Source organism: Vulpes vulpes, chromosome 5, assembly GCF_048418805.1.
Source record: "Vulpes vulpes isolate BD-2025 chromosome 5, VulVul3, whole genome shotgun sequence".
NCBI lineage: Eukaryota > Metazoa > Chordata > Mammalia > Carnivora > Canidae > Vulpes > Vulpes vulpes.
The window spans coordinates 41606732-41632422 of NC_132784.1; the positions used below are offsets into that span (position 1 = coordinate 41606732).

At 46.9% G+C, this 25691-nt stretch overlaps 1 protein-coding gene across 2 annotated transcripts in view; it reads right to left on the reverse strand.

Moving 5' to 3' along the window:
- Positions 1–25691, reverse strand: part of ALPK2 (alpha kinase 2) — a 119304-nt gene that overhangs the window by 42393 nt on the left and 51220 nt on the right. The window lies entirely within an intron of this gene.

The window sequence follows — 25691 nt, forward strand, 5'->3', positions numbered from 1 at the left end:
CAAGGAAGATAGCTTCTGTGAAATAAGAAACAAGGGTGGGTTTTTTGTTTTTGTTTTAGTGTCAAGGAGTTTTAAGCTGTATATGGTTTCACCTCGATCCGTGAACATCTATAACACATATAGAGAATCCTCTTTTAATCTTCTTTTTTGGATCAGTTTTTTCCTAATGAGCTGTAGCACAAATATAATGAAATATTAAGCATAGAAAATGTGAGCAGCTTCCTGGTCATGATTTGAGGAATGAAGAAAGACTGTCCAGTTCAAAACACTGCGACCCTCTCCTGAGCCTTCTTCCCTGGCCAGAATTTCTACCGCCTATGTCAGTCCTTTATTTTAAGATCTTGTCATCATTGCATTATCATCAGTGCCAACAGACATTTATGGAGTAGCTGCCTTGTGTAGAATTCTCTGGCAGGCACCGGACAATTTTTTTCCAAAGGGCTCCAGTTAAAAAGCCACTATGTTACTTATCGGCATGTTACCCACCCATTATTGCCTTTTACCAAACAACAGAGTTAGAGGCTGACACTTAGCAGACACTAGCCTCTGGAGAGGGTGAGTCACAGGACAAATAAGTTCTGATCAGAGTGAGTCTGGTCACTGGAATATATCAGCATATCCATGGTATTGTGCTTTGGTTTCCAAAACATTCATGTTCCTATTAAGGTATACTCTCTCTTCTCCTCTCTTGCTTTTAAAATAAAATCCCACTTTAAAATAGCCTAGTGAAGCCCCACGTATGTAAAAAAAAAAAAAAAAAAAGTATGGCAAATCCATATAAATTCATCCCCTTGACAAGCATTTACTGAGCATCTACTATGTACCAAGTTCTATTCTAAGCACCGGGGAAACATAAGACTGCTGGCTTTTCGGAAATTATGTCCAACAAACCACACCAAAGGTGCGCTGCTGATGTGAAATCCCATAAATCTGATCTGAAACAATGGAATTTTCTGAAAGTGGAGACTTTAACAGCCCAGTATGTACTTGTCAAGACTGAGACTCCAGGGGCAGGCTCCTTGGGTGTCATTCAGAGGCTGACTCAGAGAGAGAGGGAAACCACAGACTCACACTTTTCAAGTGAGTCAGGCCTTTCTTTTAGGAGATCTCTCGGTGAAGTCATTATGAAAGAACTCCAATAAATGATTCTCTGGCTGCTCGGCTATTCTCATTATCGACTGAGTGCTGGGACTCAGGAAGTTCTGTGAGTCAGAAAACTGGTCTCATTCAGGTGGAAAGAAGGGAAATGTCTGAGGCTCCAGAAGGAGGCCCAGTGTGGTGCATGAAGGGTGGGCTCCGAGGACTGGGCCCCTGAGTTCAGTTCAGTGCAGTATTGTATATATGACCCCAAGTAATGTCGTGGGCCTCTCTGACCCTCTGTCTCCTCCTCCAAGGCTAACCACACATTTGTCCGTATCATCCCCTCCAATCCCACCGAACTTTGTTTGCCTTGTTCTCTGCAAAAAGAAAGAAGTGGCTAGGACAAAGAGAAACTGAGCCACACCGATTAGCAGAGGCTAGTCTTTTTCATTGGGTTGGCCAAGTAAATCTGAAATACTGATGCTATCATCTCTTCCTGAATAGCCTGACTCCAATCAGGAGACAGCAACCACACAGTACATCAAGTAAAGGAAGTTGAATATAAATAATGGTTAGCTATGTAGAAGGGTGACAGTACGATACAAGGAAACCCTACTGTACTCTAAGGGGAGGGAGAGTACCAAGAAAGGACAGCTTGTGAGGTGCTCAGACCTAGCTGGAGAAGGTGTAAACAGGCCACCAGATGACAGAGCTGTTCACTGGGTTAGCCAGGCCAGGGTTGGCCTGGAATTGCTGGGTGAGCAACGGATCGCCCTTCCACATGCAGGCGGGGAGCAGCCAGTCAGCACCCGGTGCGTGAGCGTGCAGCAGGAGTCCAAACACTGGCAGGGGCAGAGGCTGGGGCCTTCAGAGTGCATGGGCTACATGTGGTGGGAGTAGGGAGGGGGAGTGACAGCCCTGCATATCTGGGGCCACGGGAGTCTGGATGTTGGTGCAGACCGGGGCCCTTCAGAGAGGAGGCCAGCAGAGCTCTGGTGTCTGAGTAGAAAAGGCTAGAAGGCTGCAGAGGGGCCATGTTCTGAGCCCTGTGGTTGGAGCAGGTTCTGTGGGGTGGACACACACACACACACACACACACACCATGCTCAAAATGCCAAGGATCGTCCTCCTCCTGCAGTGTCTTTCCGGCGCCCTCTGCTGAGAGCACTTTACACTCTGCTGAGAGTGCTTTACACCGGGCTTACTAGCTCAGAGAAATGGTTAATAAAATTCTGTTCCCAGTAAGCCTACATTGAAGGGTGCATGAGGACTGAGAGGCTGTAAATTGAGAACTGACACATGAGGTCGCTGATGTGCAGGGGTTAGAAAACTCCCCAAGGTCCCAGAGCCAGTGGCAGAACCAGGCCTCAAAGCTGAGTCTTTCTGGCTATAAAGCCCTTTCCAGCTCAAGGTTCCTAACAAGAGAAGTTAAAGCAAACACCACCCAAAGGCTGGGAACTCCCCCTTAATTTGAAAGCCAGCATTTCTGGGCTCCTCAGATACTTTGGGTAGAAGATTGTAATGGTCCCTGTTCTGCAACATGACCCCTTGTTTATCTGTCAGCTTCCTCACAGGCTCTAAGGGGAAGGACTCTGTTACTCATTTCTGAGTTTCCAGAACTTTAGTAGCCCATAGTAGGGGTTCCATTAATTTTGCTGAATGAATAAACATATGAATGAATACAAGGTTCAAGTGAACACATTTGAACCGAATTTAGTAACACTTCCAAACCTGTTTTGAAAGCAGCACCGGCCTTGAAAACCTACCCTCTGCTTGCACTGCACTTTCCAATCCCCTTTCTATTGACATGCCTCTGACTCTACAAACACATTGTTTCATTTGTTGGCCTTCGCAAAACTTTGGCCTCCTAAGTATGTCTGTCATGGATTCCACGGAAAGGTGTGTCATCTCTTCACACACCCCATGGTGTGCAAGGTTACACTCCTCTTCATTAACGAGAGCGTCCTGAATGCCAACAAAGTGCATGAGACTAATTTGAGTCACTAACAATAGAAGGTGGTATGAGATAAGATCCCTCTTCTCAAATAGCTTATAATCCAGCTGAAGAGACAAGATGTACATGGAAAAGATAAATAACAATTCTTGACAAGTTGAGCCAACGGCCAAATGGATGGATTTTAGCTATCAGTGCTGCTCTGGGAGAGGAAACAAGGTCACCACCGAATCCTCCTCTCCTACTCCACGGGTGCAATTCCCACAGTACAAAAACCAGATGTTGCACTCTCTCTCTCTCTCTCTCTTTTTTAAGAGAGTGTGTGTGGGATGGGGACGGGGAGAGGGACAGAGGGAGAGGGAGAGAGAGAACCTCAAGCAGATTCCCCGCTGAGCACAGAGCCCAACGTGGGGCTCCATTTCACAACCCATGAGATCGTGACCTGAAGTCAAGAGTCAGATGCTTAACTTACTCCTCCACTCAGGCGCCCCCAGATGTTTATGTTACTTATATCAACTTTTAGATAGTTCTTGAACATTTCTCTGAAGTCTCAGGAAACCTCTCTACTGAGCAGAGTGTGGCAGATGTGGTAGGCACTGTGGTTGACTAACTCAACAGCACCCCAGCCGCCTTCTCCCTTGAGACCTCCAACCAAAAAAGCTGGAAGACCACATACCCTCCCATTGCTAGATGGGGACAAGGGTCAGTTCTTGCTAATGAGACACAAGGAGAATTCTGCTAAGGGACTTCTAAGGAGGCTTTGCTTTCCTTGGAGAAGGCACAGATATGGCAGGTACCTTGCCTACCCTCATCCTTCCTCCTGTAATGGAAATGTGCCACCTGGGGCTGAGTTGTCATCTTCTGGTCAAGAGGCAGCAGTCACACAAAAATGAAAGCCAACACACTGGGGCTGGTGGAGCAGAACAAGGGAACAGACTCGGGAGCTTGCAGGCATCTTTGAGCCACTGGAAGAACGCTGACACCTTCTACCCAGACTTCTGGTCAAGTGAACAGCAAAGATCCTGTATCTGAGGCCGGTAGTTGGTTATGCTGTTAACTGCAGCTAAAAGCACTCCTAATGGATACGAGAGGAAAATATACTGCGGGGGGAGGAAGAAAAAGGCATATGAGGTTGGCCCTGGAGACCTTCTGGAGGCATGTGGGTGGCTTTGGGTGGCTTTAGGTAAAGATTAGTCTGATGGCCAATGTCACAAAGGGCAAGGGGGGTGGTTCCTGGAAAGGGGACTCAAGGGACTGGTCCAAATGCCAGGGGATCAAACGGGCCTGAGGCAAGGTGAACTTGAAGTTGAGGGAGGGAGGGAGAATGGGGAAATGTGAGAAGATAGATCATCAAAGGAGAGGCCAAGGTTCTAAAGTCCAAATACAACCATGGGGGGGGGGGGGGGTGCATCGAGCCACTTAGATCCTTCCTTTAACTGGGAACACTGCCAGAGCCTGATGTGTGCTCTGGCTGGGGGGAGGGGGGGGGCGGGGGGGCGGGGAAGGGCTGTAATTTTCTTTCTCTAACTCCTGTTTCCTTTTAAAATGTTCTTTGAATGTTCTTTCTTCCTTATCTGGACTAGACATAAATAGCACCATGTTCTTTGCCAGTTGTCTGCACATCATCAATCCCCCTCCCCCGCCATGGTTCCAGGAATCTTTAGGCAGGACCTTCCCCACTCCCAGCCATCCTGGGTGCTGCAGCCTCGCCCCACAGCTCACCTTTCCTCAATATCTGCTGAGCCCTCACTAGGCCGCAGCGTCATTCAGTCATTTGTCATCCGATAGAGCAAATCCATACCACCTATGGCGGCAACACTGAAATCGCCTGGCTGCCCGGCCAATGCAAGCTTCCAGGCAAACTAGAATATTTTCGGAACTTGAGTTTATTTTTAGGAGTTGCCAGGTGGCCCAGAAAGGAGCGTCACTTAAAGGTTTTGAAGGGTAAAATAACAGAGAAGAAAGTGGAGGACACTCGTCTAAAATCTTCACCCTGAAACCTGATCCCGAACACCCCTGTCACTTGACCTGCCCCTCTTCATTCCACTCTCTCCCAGGAGACAAGAAATCTTCAGCCAGCTGGCTTTACAATCCGTCCTGATTTCTTGGAAAAGTGGTAGAGTCTGTTAAATGTCAATTTGATCCCTTATTGGGAGAGGCCTGGGTCTCCAGGATAAATGTCCTTTCCTGGGGCTGAGGGCCTCTTGTGAGGTCAGTGGAATCTTTGCCTGGAAACTCGGTGTCAGGGAAGGACCGTTAGCTTGTGAGAGGAGCAAGTAGGGGGCAAGTGCCATTACTACTACCAATCCCTAAACCCAGTGTAGCCCTTCACGGGGGGTGGGGGGGCAGATACTATTCTAAGTGCTTTACGTATGTTGATGTAGCTAATGTCTGTAAAATGCCATAGCAAAGCCCACCAGTGGGACTTTGGGTTGTATAAAGTTAAGGACAAATATACCAGCTACCCCAGCACACGAGAGGACCTAGATGGCATGCACCCAATGGGTCCGAAAAGCAGCCTTCATCCTTCCCCGTGTGCATGGGGAAGTTGGCGGGGAGATACGCAAACATAAGGAAAACAGAATTGGGAAGGCCGGCGATTTTTCTCGGATTCCTTTGCTGAGTAGTCTCTTGGTTTGCTGCTGTCTTGTTTTTTTTGGTTTTTTTTTTTTTTAATTTTTATTTATTTATGATAGTCACACAGAGAGAGAGAGAGAGGCAGAGACACAGGCAGAGGAAGAAGCAGGCTCCATGCACCGGGAGCCCGACGTGGGATTCGATCCAGGGTCTCCAGGGTCTCCCGGATCGCGCCCTGGGCCAAAGGCAGGCGCCAAACCGCTGCGCCACCCAGGGCTGTCTTGGAGAGACTGGGATTGGACCAGTAGGTTCCAGGAAAGCGGAATCGGTGGTAGGTTGAGGAGTGAGCCTCAGGAACCCCAGGGCTCTGGTCCTGGAGCTGCTGCGCCGTGGAAAGTGGCTTTGGAGAAGTCACCAGGGCTCTCGGAGGCTATTTCTTCCGCAGGAAAGTGAGAGGCTGCAGAGCATCTCTTGGCCTCGACGGCCCTGGTGTTCTGTGTCCCGCTGCCATGTAACCAACACAAACACTGGAATGGGCCTTAAAGCTCACCTCCTCCTTGGAGCGGATTTCTCTTGGAATCCTGAGGCTTCCAGACCCAATCCTCTCTATGAACTAGAACTATTAGAGAGAAAGATGCAGCCTGTCATCATACCCACGTACCCGGCCCAGAAGGAGCCTGTGGGGACCCCAGAGAAGGCCAGGAAGGAGAGGGTGGGCTGGGCATGGTGGGGCCCCATGTCCTCATTCTCGTCCTGCCCCCCCCCCCAAGCTGCTGCCTCTCCCTCCCTGCTGTGAAGGCCTCGTGCATCCAGCAGGCTGCACTGCACCTGCGGACGGCTCCCGATCCCCACCCTGCAGAGCTCCAGAGCCTCCCAGGCCTAGTCCAAGCCAATGAAAGCCTTCGGGTCAGGGGCTGTCAGTCCCCAAATCTGCTCAGCCTTTTTATAGTTGAGAAAAGTTGTGGGCTCTTCCCCAAAATCTTGTTTTACCTACACAACTTTGCAAATCATTTCAGGGGCTTCCAGGCCCCCTGGAGCCCAGCGATCTCCTCCTCGGAGCCCACGGGGCCACGGACTGAATTCCTGCCCTGGGTCTGGAGCTGGGGGTGAGTTGTGGGGTTTACTTCCCACAGCCTGAAACTTCTAAGTAGATTTCAGGTTGGATAACAGGGGGGGATTAACCCTTAGTCAGGTTCTAGGAGCGCATTTTCAAATCAGTCTCTCTCTTCACAGTTTCTAGAATTTGTGAGCAAAATCAAAACCAGCGTAGTAGCAATTACTGTACTCCACCGACAATAATACATGGTACAAAGCAAGTTCTTGTCAACTTTAGAAACAGGAAATACCTGTCACGGTTACTACGCTCCTACCCTGCCTGTTCAGCGTGGCTTCGTGATGCACACCAGTGACGGCATTTGGCGCTTGGAAAATCTGAATATAAACGTAAATATGGGAAGGTCATTTGTCTTGGATGATCATTGCCAAAAATGAGAAAATGCAAGCCTGGGGCCTGAAGAGTCCCTTCCCTTCCATCTGTCTCTTATAGTAAGCAGCAGGATAGCTCTATGCTCACGTTTGGCTTCTGGTTCAAGAATGTCCCTCCAGAAAGTTCAGTTCTAGAAGGATGGTATAGAGACCCAGCAGGCAATACAGCTCCCCGATTAGATTCAGAGACAACCTCGTTCAGCAGGAGAAGCAAAATTTCCTAGGGCGTCTTATTCACCTTGGTGCAAGGCACCCAGCAGGTGCTCAAAAAATAGGCCGAATGAGTGAAATCCATCAAATTTGTTCTTGGACCAGTGCTTCTTTGCCAACACAGGCAGGAAAATTTTGCCTCTTCGGAGTAGGGTTCTCTTTTCAGTCTCTGTTGAGATGATTTGCTACCTGAAAAGTTGCTCGAGGGGTCTGTGCTTTGGTTAATATATATATTCTTCTAAAATTTAAGTCTTCTTTGTCTCTAATCATTTGTTGCTTGCTCGGCCTCAGTCTTTTTTTGATCTAAACCGAAGCCAGCTGCCTTTTTTTTTTTTTTTTTTTTTGCCAACTGCTTTTTTTTGAGGAGAGAGAGAGAGCAGAGAGCAAGAAGCACCTCTTGTTTCTACCATGAGTGACTGAGGTTCCAAATGCAGGCTGCTGGGAAGACATCGGTACGTGTGCACCAGTGGGCACCAGGCACCGAAGGGGGCCACGCCCACGTGCCACAGACACAGAGTTGTACAGTTACACCGTGCGCTGGAAGGGTCAGGTTGAAAGCCTCCGCACTGTGAAGATGAAGGCAATCAAAGGCTGGGTGGAGGGCAAAGAGGAATGTGGTGATAGGACCAGAAATTCACAGAGCCGTCAAAATCACCTCTCCCCTTGTAGCGGGGAGGAAACAGAATGATTCAGAGAGAAGTTTCGGGAAGCTGAAGTTGTTAGGGCAATATTGGGAGACCCAAGAAAGAAAGACAATGTCTGGGGTTCAATGCAGTGATTTGAACCAGGAGAGCAGAAAATATGCTGAGCTGATATTTGCACTGATGACGGCTTGCAAATTCATATATTTCTTCCCATAGGCACGAGGAAATGCAAGCCCTGTATTATTATTTTTTTTCCCCTGGAACTGACCTTGTCTTCCTCTTGAGCTCTCAATCACATATTTGAGGGCTGTGTGGGAGTCACAGCTTTCTCTCTGCCTAGGCCTGTCTCTGAGCCAATCACTTGACCATCCCTTTAAGGATGCCCGGGCCCTTGGTTCTATTGGGCCAGGTGGGAGCTGGCGTCTGAGTCGTCCACGCTGGTAGGTGGGTGGTGGGCTACTCCCCGTGTCCCAGAGTGGAAGCAGGGGAAAGATCTGTTCTCGCTGTTTCCCTAGCTCGTGCTAGCCCGATCCTGACTCCAGGAGACGTGAAGCCTGGATGATGTGCCCCTCGAGACCCTGACTCTGTCAGCTTTGTTTGTCCCAGCATCTCCAAGGGCCCTTGCCAAGGGCAGTGTACTCTTGTCGAGACCCTCACGCACTCCCACTGATCGTGCAGACATAAGGCTCCCTGGCCTAATAAGAGGAAAGGAGTTTAGAAAAACCCCTCTCTCAACAAAACCCAACTAAAAATTCTTGTCCTGCCTCGACAAAAATAAGAACAGACACCTTTTTCTTTCCATCTGTTTGCTTTCTTCTCCACAACCCTTATGGCCATCTTCACCTCACCCTTGAGGCGACCCCGGTCTCCTGAGCTACTTTGGAAGTGGACCCAGGAGGCAGAAATGGAAAAACAGACATTTTTCTTCCTGACATATCCCTGCACACACTGTTGGCAACCGTGTTCGCTTCCTGGAGCTACAGAGACAAATGATCACCAACCGGGTGACTTAGAAAAACACACATTATTTTCTGGGATCTAGAGGCCACAGGCTGGAAATCAAGGTGTCCCCAGGGCCATGCTCCCTCTGAAGGCTCTAGGGAAGAATCCTTCCTGTTTTGTGACCTCATCTTTTTACATCCACAAAAACCCCAGTTCCAAATACGATCACATTCTGAGGTTCCAGGTGGACATAAATTTGGGGGGACAATCTTCAACCCTCAACAGCACCCCATTCCTTTCCCAGCCTGTCCTATGGGCCTTCCCTCCCACACAGTCCTCAGTTTGCTCGGCAGTGACACTTTGTCACTTGACGGGATGGTGTGCACGTGAGGTTTAGAACGAAGTCCTAGCAGCAGGATCTTATGGGAAGGCTGGCTCTCGCTTGGAGGTTCTGCTTGCTTCTGTGCCAAGTGGCCTGTTGGGAGAAGGGAATTCAGTACAACCAAAGGTCTAGCCCTCATCACTGCCTGGCTTCTGGACCCTCTGAGGGGTGCCAGCCGCTTGAGGACCTCCTTACGGGGACCGGCCCAGGCCTGAGCTGGATGCGCTCCCACCTGCTGAGGGAGAGGCAGGGACTGGGGAATTCCTTATGTGTGTCGTCAGATGAGCTAGAAGTGTAACAGATGGGGCCACCTGGGGGCTCAGTGGTTGAGCATCTGCCTTCAGCCCAGGTCGTGATCCTGGGGTCCCGGATCGAGTCCCACGTCGGGCTCCCTGCATGGAGCCTGCTTCCCCCTCTGCCTGTGTCTCTGCCCCTCTCTCTCTGTGTCTCTCATAAATAAATAAATAACATCTTAAAAAAAAAGAAATGTAACAGATGAAGTACTAAGTGGTTCTCAGGATGATTATTTTCCCTCCCAACACCATCAGTTTGATGGTAAATGTGAAAGCACTTGTTTTTAAGCCATCACTTAAACACACACACACACACACACACACACACATGCCCAAAATCTCAAGGCAGTATCAAAATACCTATGCTGACTCAGAAAGATAATTTTTCAAGCATCAGCAGAAAGGGGAACTTACAGAATTTGCAATTTTACCTCCCGCCCGCCCCCACCCTCAGCTCTGCAACTGTGGTGGAGGCAGCACATCGGAGGGGGTGGGGGAATGTGATTTTTCATGTTTGTCTTGCCTCTTTAATGAGATTTAATTCAGTTGAACAGATCATGGTGACAGGCACTGTGTTTGCTCTGGACATTCACAGATGAATCAGACCCAGAGTCTGCCTCCACGTGCCTACGGGGTAGCAGCCCAGCTGAACAAGCAAACAGGCTATCAGAGAGGTAGGAATAAAGCATGATGGGGGAGGGCGCCTGGGTGGCTCAGTCCGATAAATGTCTGCCTTTGGCTCAGGTCATGATCCTGGGGTCCTGGGATCGAAACCCGTGTCTCAGGTCACGATCCTGGGGTCCTGGGATCAAACCCCGTGTCTCAGGTCACAAACCTGGGGTCCTGGGATCGAACCCCATGTCTCAGGTCATGATCCTGGGGTCCTGGGATCAAGCCCCATGTCTCAGGTCATGATCCTGGGGTCCTGGGATCGAACCCCATGTCTCAGGTCATGATCCTGGGGTCCTGGGATCGAACCCTGTGTTGGGCTCCCTGCTCAGCTTCCCCTCTACTCCTCCCTGGTGCTCGCTCTTGCTCTCTATTGTGTACACTTTCTCACATAATAAATAAAATCTTTTTTAAAAATGTTATGGGAGAAATCAATTCCCCTTCAGGGAGAGGGGAAGGGACAAACATATGAGGGAAAGATCTAGAATCCATTTATTTGCTGCCTCTGCATTGCCATGCCTTAATTCTTTCATTCCTTTATTCAGCAAACACTTATGGAAAGTTCTCCATGTGCCAGGCCTCATCATAGCCGCTGGGAAAAGACCATGAGCAGCCAAGGACTGTCTTCTTGGAATTTACTTTCTGTGTAAGGAGGCAGAGAAGGTTAAGGGTGGTCAGCAAATGCTCCATCAGGAGGGCCCGTCAAGGAAACAGCACGAATAAGACAGTGGGGCAGGGAACCCCCCCAGTTATCTGGAATGATGAGAGCGTGGGGTTCGTGGAAAGGGCAAGGTGGCAGGGAGACAGTGGCAAGAGCCTACAGGCTGGGGACACCTGGGTGGCTCAGTGGTTGAATGTCTGCCTTTGGCTCAGGCAGTGATTCTGGGGTCCTGGGATCGAGTCCTGCATCGGGCTCCCTGCATGGACCCTGCTTCTCCCTCTGCCTGGGTCTCTGCCTCTCTCTCTCTCTCTGATTCTCATGAATAAATAAATAAAATCTTAAAAAAGGAGAAAGAGCCTACAGGCTGGAGATGGAGAGCCATATGTGTTGTGCAAAGCATTCAGATTTAGTCCCGTAGAGAGAGGTTCAGCAAGGTTTGGCCTGGGCTGGGAAAGTGTTGTCCTTTTAAACAAGGGAATGATAGTCCCAGATTCAGGTTTCAGGAAGATTGCTGCAGCCGCGTGTGGGGAGTGTCTTAGGAGAGGATATTGCCTACATTCCCTGAGGATGGTAAGGCTATGGCTGGAGCCTGAAGAACCTTGACCATCGCACCAATGATGTTGGAGGCCCAATTTGGAGAAAGATATCTGACCCCCTTGCCCTGGGAACTGGCCTGATACTGACCCTATATCGATGTATGGTTCTGACTGTGAAGGCCGTGGGCTTATTTTTTTTCCCCCAACTATTCTTTACTTTATGTGAGTAGGTCATACACACACACACACACACACACACACACACACACACACACACACAGTAAGACCCTCACAAGGTGCACAAGGAAAGGGTATGAGTGACAAGTGTCCTTCCTACCCCTGCCACCTACTCAGAGGCTGCCTTCACCAGAGGCAGCTACAGTTATCAGAGTTTATTTTTGTCCTAAAGACAGTTAAGGAACTCAGACCTAAAATGGAATGAGGGGGCGCCTGGGTGGCTCAGTCGGGTAAGCACCTGCCTTCAGCTCAGGTCATGATCCATGTCCTGGGATCGAGTCCCACATCAGGCTCCCTGCTCAGCGGGGAGTCTGCTGCTCCCTCTCCCTCTGCCTGCTGCCCCCCTCCCCTGCTTGTGTTTTCTCTCTCTCTCTCTCTCTCACTCTCTCTCTCTCTCAAATAAATAAAACCAATTTAAAAAAATAAAATAAAATGGAATTAGGGGGCTATGTAACATGGTGAGGGCAGAGGGCCTGGAGTCACGCAGACTCTGTTCAAAGCCCGGCTGCACCACTTCCCAACCCAGAGCCCAGATAGCCACAGGATTTATCTGGTTGGGTTGCTGAGATAATTAAATAAGCTAACCTACTGAGGTCTTAGCACAGTGCCTGGCACATATTTAAACTCAATAAACATCAGCTATTATTAACTACTGGGCAGTTGAGTGGGATGGGGGAGGGTAGAAGGGAAGGCCAGGGCACATTGAATACTTTCTGGGGAAAGCCTTGGTTGCTCAAAGTGTGCTCACTGGAAATCCCTGGGAACTTACTGGAAGTGCAGGATCCCAGGCCCTTCCCTAGACCTGGTGAATGAGAAGCTGCTTTCCAACAACCTCCCAGGTGACCGGCAGGCACGAGAGAGCATGAGAAGCACTATCCCACACAAGCCCAAAATCCTTGAGGGAAGGGGCCATAGATTCCCTGCCTCTGGGCAGATGCTGATGTTGAATCTTGACCTTCAGACCTAAGCCCTTTGATGTTTTATGATAAAAACTCACTTTTAAGGGAAATGCAGGCCCTCTCCCCTCCAGCTTTCTATTCCACATCTGATTTCCCAAGCCCAATAACCTGTGACCTCAAAGACAACTGGAATGTGTCCCCTTTTGTCCTGACGGTAACCTGATAGATGGCTCAGGGGCGGGGTGGCATGTTGTTTTTAAAGTGATATAAGAGACACTGTGGAGCCTGCCCAACAAGTAGCAGGGCTGCCAGGATGCCAACTGGGACGCAAGGCTCTGGCAGTGGGGGGCTGCCTTAGAACTTGGCCTTGAAAGTAGAGCCTACTTGGGGTTAAGGCTGGGAGGCTGGAGGGGCTCGTGGGGTGACAATTGCTACTGTTTGCCACTTGTTCCAAACTGGTAGACCACGGCCAGAAATATAGGAGATACAGGAAGCAGCCCTTTCTTTTAAAAATAGAACCACAGGGACACTTGGGTGGCTTAGTCAGTTAAGCGTCCAACTCTTAATTTCAACTCAGGTCATGATCTCTGAATCGTGAGATCGAGTCCCATGTCTGGCTCCACACTGGGCATAGAGCCTGCTTAAGATTTTTCTCTCTCCCTCTCCCTCTCTCTCTCTCTCTCTCAAAAAAAAAAAAAAAAAAAAAAAAAGAACCACACACCATAATGGTGGGTGCATGTCACTATACATTGTCCAAACCCACAGAATTTGTCCAAATCCACATCAGATTTCACCAAGAGTGAACCCTAATGAAAACCATGGACTCTGGTGATAATGATGTGTCCGTGGAGGTTCATCGATCATAACCAGCCATGCTGGTGGGGGATGTTGATAGTCGGGGAAGCTGTGCTTGTGTAGGGGCAGGAGGTATATGGGAACTCTCTCTATCTTCTGCTGAATTTTGCCAAAAACTACTCTGAAAAAGAAAACTTAATTTTTTTTAATAAAAGGAAAATTATAATTTGTCATCGAATCAGTTGTAGGAGAGGAAAAAAAAATAATAAACCCTGGTTGAGGCCTGGGGCAGTATGCTTTTTAAAAATCACAATTGTAACAAAAATAACTTAGAGCTGAGATGTCCAATCCAGAAGACATCAGCCATTTGTGGCTAATGAACACCTGAAATGTTCCTAGTGCAACTAAAGGAACTGGATTTTAAACTTTATTTAATTTTAATTAATTCACATGTAAATTCAAAAACTGACATGTGATACACACAGTAAAATTTTTTTTTACACAGTAAAATTTTTAAGTGGGTTTGGAACAATTTGGGTATGTGAATTAACTCTTTTGATTGCTAATTTCATGAAATCTGAATATAGCTCATTTCCAGTGAATAGTTAGCATCCAGATTGAGATACAATATAAGTGTAACATTTTGAAAACTTAATACCAGAAAAAAAGGATGTAAAATATCCATTTGTGTGTAGGGATTATATATTGAAATAATATTTTTGGTTATATTTAATTAACACAAAATAAAAGCTTACTTTACCTAGGTCTTATAACTTCAAAATATAGCTTCCAAAAAAGTAAAGTTATGTGTGCGGCTCACCCCTGTACACTACCGTAGGAATATAAAATGGTGCAGCTGCTTTGAAAACCAGTATGGTGGTTCCTCAAAAAGTTAGACATAAAGTCACCTAGCAACCCCACTCTTGGGCATTTGCTCAAGAGAACCGAAAACATATGTCCGCACAAAATTGCTACAAAGTGGAAACAGCCCAGATGTCTGTCAACTGATGAATGAATTAAAATAAATGTGGTATGTCCATACAGTGTGATCTTATTCAGCCCTAAAAGAGAATGGAAGTACTGATAGATGATCGGCATGGATGACCCTTGATAATAATATTCCAAGTGAAAGGAGGCAGACACACAAAATCCACATATGTACAATTGCATGTACATGAAATATCCAGAATAGGCAAATCTGCAGAGACAAAAGCAAATTAAGGTTTGCCAAGTGCTTGGGGGAGAGCAGAATAGGAAATGACTATTCATGAGTTGGGTTTCTTTTGAGGATGATGAAAATATTCTGGAATTAAATGGTGGTGATGGTTGCTCACTGTGTGGACATGCAAAAAATTATGTATGTGGCTTGTGTTAGGTCTCTGTTGGGCAGCGCGGATTGAGATGACCTAGCTGTTCCTCTCCTGTCAATCTTGAGGGGATAGAGTTGAGCCACAGCTAATGGCCATGGGGTCATTTTTGCCCCTCCCCCAGGGGATATTTGGCAATGTCTAGAGGTATTCTTGGCTATCAGCTACGGTGGGGGTGAGAAATGGCCAGAGGGATGAGAGGGTGAGATTGGCCAGAGATGCTGCTAAACATCCTACAGTGTGCAGGACAGTTGTCCCTAACACAGAGCTGCCCCGCTCCCAAGGTCAGTAGTGTCCGGTTTGAGAGGTCGGGCACTAGAGCTGCTCAGGGGTCCACGCCTCCTCCAGGCTGCCCTGCAGTGGGCCTGGCCTTCTCTGGAGCCCAGCCCTGTGCAGGTGTGCTCTGCTCCTCTGGACACCTGAGGTTGTGCACTTGGAGATGTTCTAGGCAGAGTCTGGGAAGGGCCCAGGAGTCCCAGAGCGGATTAGCTGTGGCGTCCATGGCTCTGTCCTCACTCTCCGAGGCTTCCTGAGCTCCAAAATGTCATACTCATTTTAAATGAAGCTGGTCTCATTCTGGGTAGATTGCCATGGTTCTTGTTGTTTTCTCTTCCACATCAGATTTCCTAAGCCAGAGGCCACTGGAATTTGCAAAGCCTGTGTCATGAACAGGTTCCCTCTCTGATATCTAAAGTAAAAACCTGAAAAAGGACATCTCCAGACTTGGCTCTGAGGTACTTTGCTGTCGTGGTTTTTTTTTTTTTTTTTTTTTAAGATTTTATTTATTTATTCATGAGAGACATACAGAGAGAGGCAGAGACACAAGCAGAGGGAGAAGCAGGCTCCATGCGGGGAGCCCAATGCAAGACTTCCCCTGAGCCAAAGACAGATGCCCAACCACTGAGCCACCCAGGTGTCCCCAAGGTACCTTGATTTTAAGTTACCCTATCTGTCTGCAGTGGTGGCTTGTGGCTGTTGCAACAAATTACCACAAACTCAATCCCTTATAAGAATACATATGTCTTACCCTACAAGAATACATAAGTATTACCATACAATACATATGTATTACCTTACAGTTCTGCAATTCAGAAGCCTAACATGGATCTCATGGGGCTAAAATCAAGGTAGCAGCAAAGCTACATTCCTTCTAGGGGCTCCAGAAGAACATCTCCTTAACTTTTCCAGCTTCTGGAGGCTGCCTGCATTCCCTGACTCATGGCCCCTTCCTCCAAATTCAAAGCCAGCAGCGGCTTGGAGGTCTTCAGATCTTTCTTGGACTTTGACCCTCTTCTCTCCCTCTCAACTTAAGAACTCGTAACTACACTTGGATCACTGGAGAATCCAGAGTAAATTCCCCAAATCAAAACACTTAACTTCCGTCTGCAAAGTCCCTTACACCATGTATGATAATATATTCACAAGTTCTAGGAACAGGGGTGATGGACCTAATCTTGGGAGCCATTGTTCTGCCTCCCACCGTGTTACCTGGGTTTGGACAATCTGCCCAGGTGGCCCCTTAGCCAGCATCCAGCCATCCTCATTTCATAAGAAGAAACTGGGCATATTTGCTTCTCTGGAATTGTGGAGTTTCCCAGTCTGAGTTCTGAGATACTTAAGTACTGACTTTCCAGATCTTCATTCTTTTTGACGTATACCCCAAAATGGTCTGTGAGAAATTTATAGACTCGTTCTGTGCTAAAAATGTCCCCTGCCCCAATTCATATGTTGAAGTCCTAGTCCCTGTACATCAGAATGACATGATTTTTGTAGAGAGAGCCTTGAAAGAGGTAATTAAGGTAAAATGAGGTCATTCAGGTGGGCCCTAAACCAATATGACTGGTGTCATTGCCAGAAAGGGAGATTAGGACACAAACAGACACGAGACACTAGCAGGGAGAAGGTGGCCATCCTCAAGCTACAGAGAGAGGCCCGAGAAGAAACCTACTGGACCAACTACCTCCTTGGCTTTGCATGTCCAGCCTCCAGAACTGTGGGGAATCTAATTTCCATTGTTTCAGCCGGCCAGTCTGTGGCATTTTATTATGGCAACCCTAGTAAACTAAAACACCACTTTCCCACATTTGTACCACTGTATGGTTTGAGATGAATTATTACAATTCAAATCTTCTCTTATTACTTTGGTTTACAAAGTTTCTGAAGTTCTTGTCACACTGGCTGAGTTGGAACCCCCTTTCACAAGTGGGTTGTGATCAAATGCTGGGTGCAACGCGTTTATTGGGCATCTCTAACCATCGGGCACCAGACGTTCTCAAAACGGCTTGTCCCTGACCCCTGCAGAATCAGTGTACTGTTCATCTAATCTAGTGTGATTTGCAGCAAAAGCTCTAAAGTCGGTGAAATGAAGAGCCATAGGGCAGATCAGGGCAGGATGCTTAGGCGGGGACATTAGGATTCCGGAAGTGTTATGAAACGAGTGGCATTTGAACGCTAGGCCTTGAGGCATTGGCCAGATGCCTTCACACTCAAGCCTTTAAAGAGAGTTCCCTCTGTGTTCCAGGAATGGGAGATTGCACGTTTACTGGAGGCTTTAGGAGTGGTCTTCATTTGAGTCAGCCCTCCAAAACGCTGACATGAGACAAGAACAGGGGTGCAGTTAGTTTCTCAGGGAGGTGACCTCAGGGAGCACAGGAGAGGAGGAGTGTGAGTTAGGGGAGGGAAGAGCCAGCACAGGACTGAACATATTGCAGCCGTGAACACAGGGGCCCGATCCCACGGGCCCTGCTACAACACTGTGTGGCACATGCCTTAGAGTCATCCTACGGGAAAGTGAGGTTTCCTCCTTCTAGTTGCCTTGTCACGTGTGGCCAGACAACCTCCCAAGCCACAAAGAAAATCTTCAGGCAGTGAGTAGCTGGAACCTGTCTTCACCCGTAGCTGCAGGTGACTTGGGTGACAACTAGATAATTCATAGACCATCTGGATGTTGGAGTCAGTCAGTAGGGTTCTTTGACCTCAACGTTTCTGACTCTCCTGCCCATCAGAACACACTGGCCCTTACAACCATCAGCCTCAGTTTGTGCTTGTGCTGATCTGATTTCCTCAGAATGTAAATTCCAATTTTGTCACTTAAGATAGATGTGCTGTGGGCCTGTTAATTAAGCTCTTTGAGCTTCGTGCGCCAGCTCACACTTTCATCACAGGGATTAATACCAAACGTAGGGCATTGACAGTAGCTGGAAGATGCAAACACTCTATGAATCGTTGCTATTTTTATGGCTGACAACCCTTGTTTCTCTCTACAGTCAGTGCAGACGTTTGACCAGGTACAGAACTCGAGATGACGATCTAAGAGTGTACCTCCACAACAGCTTCATCTTGATGCTTTTTAACTACACAACTGCCTGGTATGACTCGCTTATTGCTTGGTTTTGGTAAGTAAAAATGCCATTTCAGAAAAATGCCTTACTAGAGTGTCATAGAAGTGTCATGCCATGAACACAAAAATACCAAAATCATCATTCATAAGAACTTACAGGGGCACCTGGGTGGCTCAGTGGTTGACCGTCTGCCTTCAGCTCAAGTCGTGATCCCGGGGTCCTGAGATCGAGTCCTTCATCAGGCTCCCCACAGGGAGCCTGCTTCTCTCTCTACCTGTGTCTCTGTGTCTCTCATGAATAAATAAAATCTTAAAAATAGAAAACAAACTTACAGCCTCCCACTGAATAACCTCTGGTTTAAATAACATACAAAGGAAAGCTACTGTAGACTATAGGGATGATTTTTGGTAATTTATTACATTAATGCACCAAGTAGTTCCCAAATTACCGGGGGCTCTGAATTCTGAGGGTGACCTTATGTCTCAGTCTGTTCGGGCTGCTATAACAAAATGCCATAGCCTGGGCAGCTGAAGGAACAGGAACGCTGTTTCTCACAGTTCTGGAGAACCAGTGTGGTTCCAGGTGAGGACCCTTGTCCTGGCTTGCACGTGTCTGCCTTCTTGCTCTGTCCTCACATGGCATGTGAGGGAAGGGGGGAGCTAGAGGGAAGGGGAGAGAGGGGGAGAGAGAAAGGAGAGAGAGACACACACATATATCCACACTCAAACACAGAAGGAGAGAGAGAGAGAGAAGGGGAGGAAGGGAGAGAGAGGGAGAGAGAGGGAGAGAGAGGGAGAGAGAGGGAGAGAGGGAGAGGGAGAGAGAGAGAGAGAGAGAGAAGAGGGAGAAAGAGACACACATATATACATATACATGGAAGGAGAGGGGAGGGAGGGAGAGAGGGAGAGATAGTAAGAGAGAGGAGAGGGAGGGAGAAGGAGAGGGAAGAAGGGTGGGGGAGAGGGCCAGCTGTGGTCTCTCTTCCTACGAGGACACTAACCCCATCACGGGGGCTCCACCCTCACGATGGCATCTAAACCTAATTACCTAATTACCTCCTAAAGGTCCCACCTCTAAAATCCAATACTGTGGGAGTTAGAGCTTTAACATATGACTGGGGGGGGGGGGGGGGTGGAGATATAAATATTCAGTCAGGACACCTTGCTTACCATCATAGAGTACCCCCCCTCCTGCCCCTGCCCCCGGGGAGGGTGGGGGTGGGGGTGGGGATGTAACATCTCACCTAGTGCAGTCTCACCACATACAACTCTAGGAAAGTGGTAAGAAAGGGGATTTTATCTATATTTACTGGTTCTATTTTTAACAATATTTAGGCCCCTTGGATGCTCATGGGGCCTCTATGCAGTATCTAACTTTCAGCATCAAAGAGAACTACTTTTCACTGATCAAAGAGAAAGGTTCTCTTGCTAGATTTGGGGCAGCCCCTTAAGGGATTTAGAAAAGCTGTAGTATTATCATATATATACATCGTCTTTCAAGGAAAATGGAGTGGAGCTTATTTATATTGTAAAGTAGCTGGAAGACAAGAAGAGATTTTTATTTATTTTTTTTATCTTTGAGAGAGAGAGTAGATAGGGAATGGGGGAGGGGTAGAGGGAGAGGGAGCAGATTCCATGCTGAGCGCAGAGCCCAACTTGGGGCTTGATGGATCTCATGACCCTGAGATCCAGCTCATGACCCTGAGATCATGACCTGAGCTGAAATCCAGAGTCGGGCACCGTTAACTGTGTCCATCTAGCTCCTGAGGCTATTTCCTTTTATTTATTTATTTTTAAATATTTTATGTATTTATTCATGATAGACACGGGGGTGGGGGGGCAGAGACACAGGCAGAGGGAGAAGCAGGCTCCATGCTGGGGAGCCCGATGCAGGACTGGATCCTGGGTCTCCAGGATCACGCCCTGGGCCAAAGGCAGGCGCCAAACCGCTGAGCCACCCACGGACCCGGCTCTTTCCTTTTAAAAGCCACCAGTTTTTGTCAGTTCCCTTAGGCAAGAGCTCAGTAAGTGATTTTGAGACTGACTGGTTTATGCTAGAATTGCAGCAAGGTGTAAAGGCACTGGACAGAAAAATGACCAGGGGTTTCCCTTAGGGTCTGGGGGAGCACAGGGGAAGAGCTGGAGCTTCCTCTCATGAAACCTCATTTTTCCAATAAAGAGACTACACACACACACACACACACACACACACACATATTGCTTCATCATTTGTTTACAAGCATCTTTTCACATCCTTAAATGTCTTCAAAGCATGATCTGTGATGGCTGCGTGGTTTTCCAAAGGATTTTGTACAATATTTAACCATCCCCACCCCGCCTCCGCTCTTAAATATCTAGATTGGTCCCAAAATTTCCTTATTACAAGTCAGGCCGCAATGAGCATTTTTGTCCACCTAGCTCTGTTGATAGCGCTGATCACCTCGTTTGGTGAATTACTGGGCCAGAGTTCGCACTTTAAAGGTATTAGTAAGTATTGCCAATCTGCCACCCAGGAATGGGACAGCAATTTGCACTCCCACCACCAGCAGCATAGAAGAAAGCCTGATCCTTCACAGTCTTATCAGCTGGTGATATCATCTCTTTAAAAGCAAATCTCTGAAAACTGACAAAGGAGGGAAGGCAGGAAGGAAGAAAATCAGTTGATAAGTTTATGAAGTAATTGTACTTTTTTTGTGTGAACTATTTGATTTCTTTGCCTATTTTGGATCAGATGTTCATCTGTTCTTATGCTGCTTTCTTTGTCTATACACCTCCAATATGTACTTTTCTAAATTTTTTATTTGTTTTTAAATTCTGCCTGTGGGGTTTTCAACATGCAAAATTCTTACATTGTCAAATTTATCACTTTTTGCCCTTATGCTTAGAAAAGCTTTCCTCCCCCTTGAGATCCACATTTTCTTCCACTCTATTTGACATTTATTTGGGTAGCTGATGTGGAATTAGGGATTCATGGGACTTTAGAGCCTTGGAAACTTAGAGATCAAGTTTAACGCCTTCAGTTTAAGGAAAAACTGAGGAAGAGGCCCAAGGAGGAGGAGAAGTGGGCTCAGGGACACAGAGCTGGTTAATGGCAGAACTAGGCTCCAAATCACGGATTCTTAGACCTCAGTTTATTCTCCTTTTAAAACATACTGGTTTTCAAGAATACAAGTAACAAAGGAATAGTTCCCTCAAAAACTATAACATCACTAAACACGTATCTGAATACTAGTTTTCTATTCACACGCCCTCTCCTGCCAGAGTTATCGTGGTTGTCATTTTGGTGTGGATCCTTCTACATTTAACAAAGATAATTTTATGTACTTCCCTGTTTGTGTACAAATGACATATATGATTATGGGTTGGTTCAGGGGGGAGCATACCTGGTACCATGTTGTGTGAATCATTCTGTAATATACTTTTCTTGCTCTACGTCATGGTACGTGTCTCTTGGGCCCATGAAACTGCAGTATAGTGGGTAATGCCCTTTTTAATTTTAGAAGATATTAATTAATTTTAAAAGATATTATTAATTTTAAAAGATATCACCACATTACACTCTTGTTGACAAAGTACCCATTTCTCCATAGTCTCAACACCTTGATATTATCTACCATCCTGTAAGTTTTTTGCCTATCTCATGGATGAGAGATACTTTTTAAATTTATATTTTCCTAATTACTCATGAGGCTGAACATCTTATGTGTTTAGCAACCATCTCTATATCCTATTCTGTGAACCTTGAATTTATTTACTTTTACCTTTTCTTAAAATTCAATTTTTTCTTATCTGTTTTTATATACTTTGGAAATTAATCTTTGCCTGTTATGTGTGTCCTACACATTTCTTCCAGTGTGTCACTTTTGTTTACTTTTGTTTCTGACAAAACAGAATGTTTTATAATGTTTATAATGTTTATAATGTTTTATAATGTTTTATAATGTTTATAATGTTATATAGACATTAGCTCAATGTAACCAAAATGATCAATGTTTTCTTTCTTTCTTTTTCCATTCTTTGTGTCCCAAGAAGATCTCATAGCTTTCAAGTTCCTAAAAATAGTTTGCAATATTTTTTCTAGTAGTTTATAGCTTGGGGGTTTTAAATAAATAAATAAATATATATATATATATATATATATATACATATATATATATATATATATCTCAGAGATCCATCTGGAGTTTATTTGGGGTCCACTGCAAGATACCAGGCTTATTTTTTCCTCCACCCAGATGACTAATCATGTCAGCATCGAAGATATTGTTTCTTTCCTAAAACTTGAAAGGATATTTCTATCATAAACCAAATTCCAATATATTCTTGGGTCTGATTCTGTACTCTCTACTTTGTCTGGTTCATCTGGTGATCTACTGGGGACTGCTCCCACCCCTTTCTGTCACAGCTTTATCATTTATATTGACAGAGGGATGGTTAGTTCCACATCTTTCCTATCCCATTATCAGCAAAGCCAGTTCACTTTCTGTCTTAGCCAAAAAACCACCGATAAAGCATGTCTCTGGCACCTGGCTCCCACCCAAAGAACTGATGAGAGTTTTGCTACAGGGACTTAAACCCACCCAAGCAGCCAAGCGACCCTCCTCTCTTTGGCCTCCACTGCGACCCCTCAAATTCCTGTCACTGAACTCCTCCTTAAAATAAAGCTCAGCTGTAGATGGCACACCTGTTTTGGATTAGTTACAAGAAGTCAGGATCTGTATTTATTTCAGCGGCCGGACAGGTGAAGAACAAGCTGCGTTTATAGCAAGCCAACTAGAAAGCAGAGAAACATCCATCAAGAGGTGTTTTCCCCCCTCTTAGGGCAAAGGGGTTACCCTCGACAAGCCCTAAACTTCCTGTTGCTTCCCAAATCCCGTGATTCTTTCCGGGAATGCCTCAGGTGGTAGTAGTCACTCAGGGTCTCTATCTAAGGAAGCTCACCGTTGGAGTTTTACTTGCGCAGAAGAACCACCTACGGTGCTCATTACAAGCAGAAGTCCAACAAGCCCAAGGTAAAATTTAGAGATTTGTGCTCCTAAACAAGCACCATAGTGGATGATCCCAGTGCAGATAATCCAAGCCCTAGCAATGGTGATGCGGTGGTGTTGCACCGCCCTGGGCCCCTGGGCTGGGGAGAGGCCTTGGGCCCCCTGCGACCCTGTGCTACAACACCTGCTCTGTAGGGAGTGCTCCCTAAGAGAGGAGTTAGTAGGGGGATGGTGTCGGTATAACGCAGACGCTACACTGCTTCATTCTTGATTTCTCCTAGGCCCAGGAGCCCTGGCATAAAGTAGAGAATCTTGAGCAGGAAAGGGTAAGAGACTGCAACCTAACTTTTGCATTGGCAGCAGAGACTCTCTGGATATATTCAAATAAAATTAAAAATGAGGCCTGTCCTGGCACTCCTCTCTCCTGAGACGTGCGCTCCAGGCCTGTGTCTGAGCTCAGGAGGCACTCCCCACCCCCATCCCCAGGCCTAGCTCCCCAGCAGTCACCCACAGACACTCACTTCTGTCCCTGAAGCTGGGGCACCCTCAGACTTGCCCTACTAGAGGGCTACCAGCCTTTCCACTCAGTTAGCTTGTGTATTTTTTTTTAAGATTTTATTTATTCGTGAGCGACATAGAGAGGCAGAGACATAGGCAGAGGGAGAACCAGGCTCCCCACGGGGAGCCCAACCCAGAACTGGATCCCAGGACCCCGGAATCACGACCTGAGCCGAAGGCAGATGCTCAACCACTGAGCCCCCCAGGTGCCCCTCTTGTGTATTTTTAATATCTGCCCCAGCAACCACCGGCCAACACGAGCTGCCTCCCTGGACGGTCCAAGTGAAGGAACTTCCCGTGCACATGTTTTTGCTTTTGTCATTGGTTTTCAAATGACCTGTTTCTGAAGTGACTGGCAGGGAATGCTATTTTCCCCAGAGACCCTGATAATTTAAAGTGTGTTTTTTGCAGAATATGAGGTGTTTCAGGAATGTGGACATTGCACGAGAGCAGCAGCATCTTATGTGTGGAGAATACTCATTGTGTGTTTGAAAAGGAGTGAATAAACCTGGGGCTTTGTTACCCAGCTAAGACTGGAAGGAAATCAGGGGCAGGGGGCTCAAGAATCCCTCAAAGAATGCTTTCATGAAGCCTACGACCTTCAGCTCCCTGCATTCTTGATTTCTCATAGAGCCCTGCTCTGTGGGTCTTCAACCTCGAACCTCCAGGGGAACCCTTCCAAGCGGACCCTTCCAAGCGGACCCTTCCATTCCACTAAGGCAACAGGTGTACAAGCCTGACTTCAGGACTTCCAGGGGTGGGGCTTAGGCATCTCTACATGTAGAAAATATGGGGATGGTTCTAAAGCACAGCTACGATTCTCAAATTTGTAGATACAGAGAACCACCCAGGAGCTTTTAAAACCCCCAATGCCCAAGCCACACCCAGACCAAATTACCTTAGAATCTTTGGGGGCTGAACTCAGGAATCAGACTGTTTTAAGGTCCCAGCCAACCAGCCAAGTCGCTGCTTTATGGTCTCTTTTTAATCTGAGAAGATCTCCTCTCTGTAGACCAGAGCTTCTGGAACTTCAGTGTGTATTCGAATCACCTAGGAATCAGGTTAACATGCAGATCCTGATGTAGCAAGGCTGGGGCAGGGTTTGAGATTCTGTTCTTTGACAAGCTGGTCTGCAGACTGCACTGTTAGTAGCAGAGCTGGGGCTTCGAATGACTTTCCATTGATTATTTAACAATCACTGAGTGCAATTACCACGGCGAGCCAGGGCACCCGCTAATCCTGCAGGTGCAGGGCAGTAATGGCATTTGGCGGAAGCAGCACAGCAGGCTTTGTGATTAAAAACAAAACAAATGTTTGTGTTACTTGCTGGGTCAGCCGTGGGATGGTGTTGACAAGAGGCCTGACTGCTGTGTGCTAAGAGATGAGCGATTATAAACTTCGGCCCTTCCTCTCATCAGTAGAGAGCTGGCTTATCAGCCTTCTGGAGTCTGTTTTAACAGTTGCTATTGGGTGGTGGAGGGAGGTGTGGGGGTGGGGGGTGGAGGTGTTTGCATTTTATTATGCAGATGAATTCAAATCTCAGGTTGCTCTGTCCCAGAGATGAAAACTATATTATAAAGAGGCTTAGATTATCTGCTTGGTGTTTTCCTATGCTAAAAAAAAATATTTACTGGAGACCTACTGTGTGTCCTGCCTGTCACTGGACGGCCATGCACATCTCAAGCTGCCACATACTGTGTTATGGTATCTCCTGCCTAGCTACGAGGCTGAACTCCGATTAGCATGAAGTGTCACACTGCATTTATCACATGAGCCTACACAGGTGATAAATTTTGGTAAACACACAAGTAAAACTGGGAAAATTTGAATGAGATGGCTAGATGGTATCAATGTCAATATTTTGGTTGTGATATTATGCTATAGTTTTTCAAAATGTTACCATCAGGGGAACCTGGCAAAGTGGGAAGGGGGCAAAGTGTATAGGGATCTCTCCATGTGGTTTCTTAGAACTGTGTGTGCATGTACAAGTGTCTCAGTGAAAATTTCAATTTAGAAAGGTATAAAACCACTCACAGCCAGCCCTCATATATGCCTTGATATGGGGGGGGGGGGG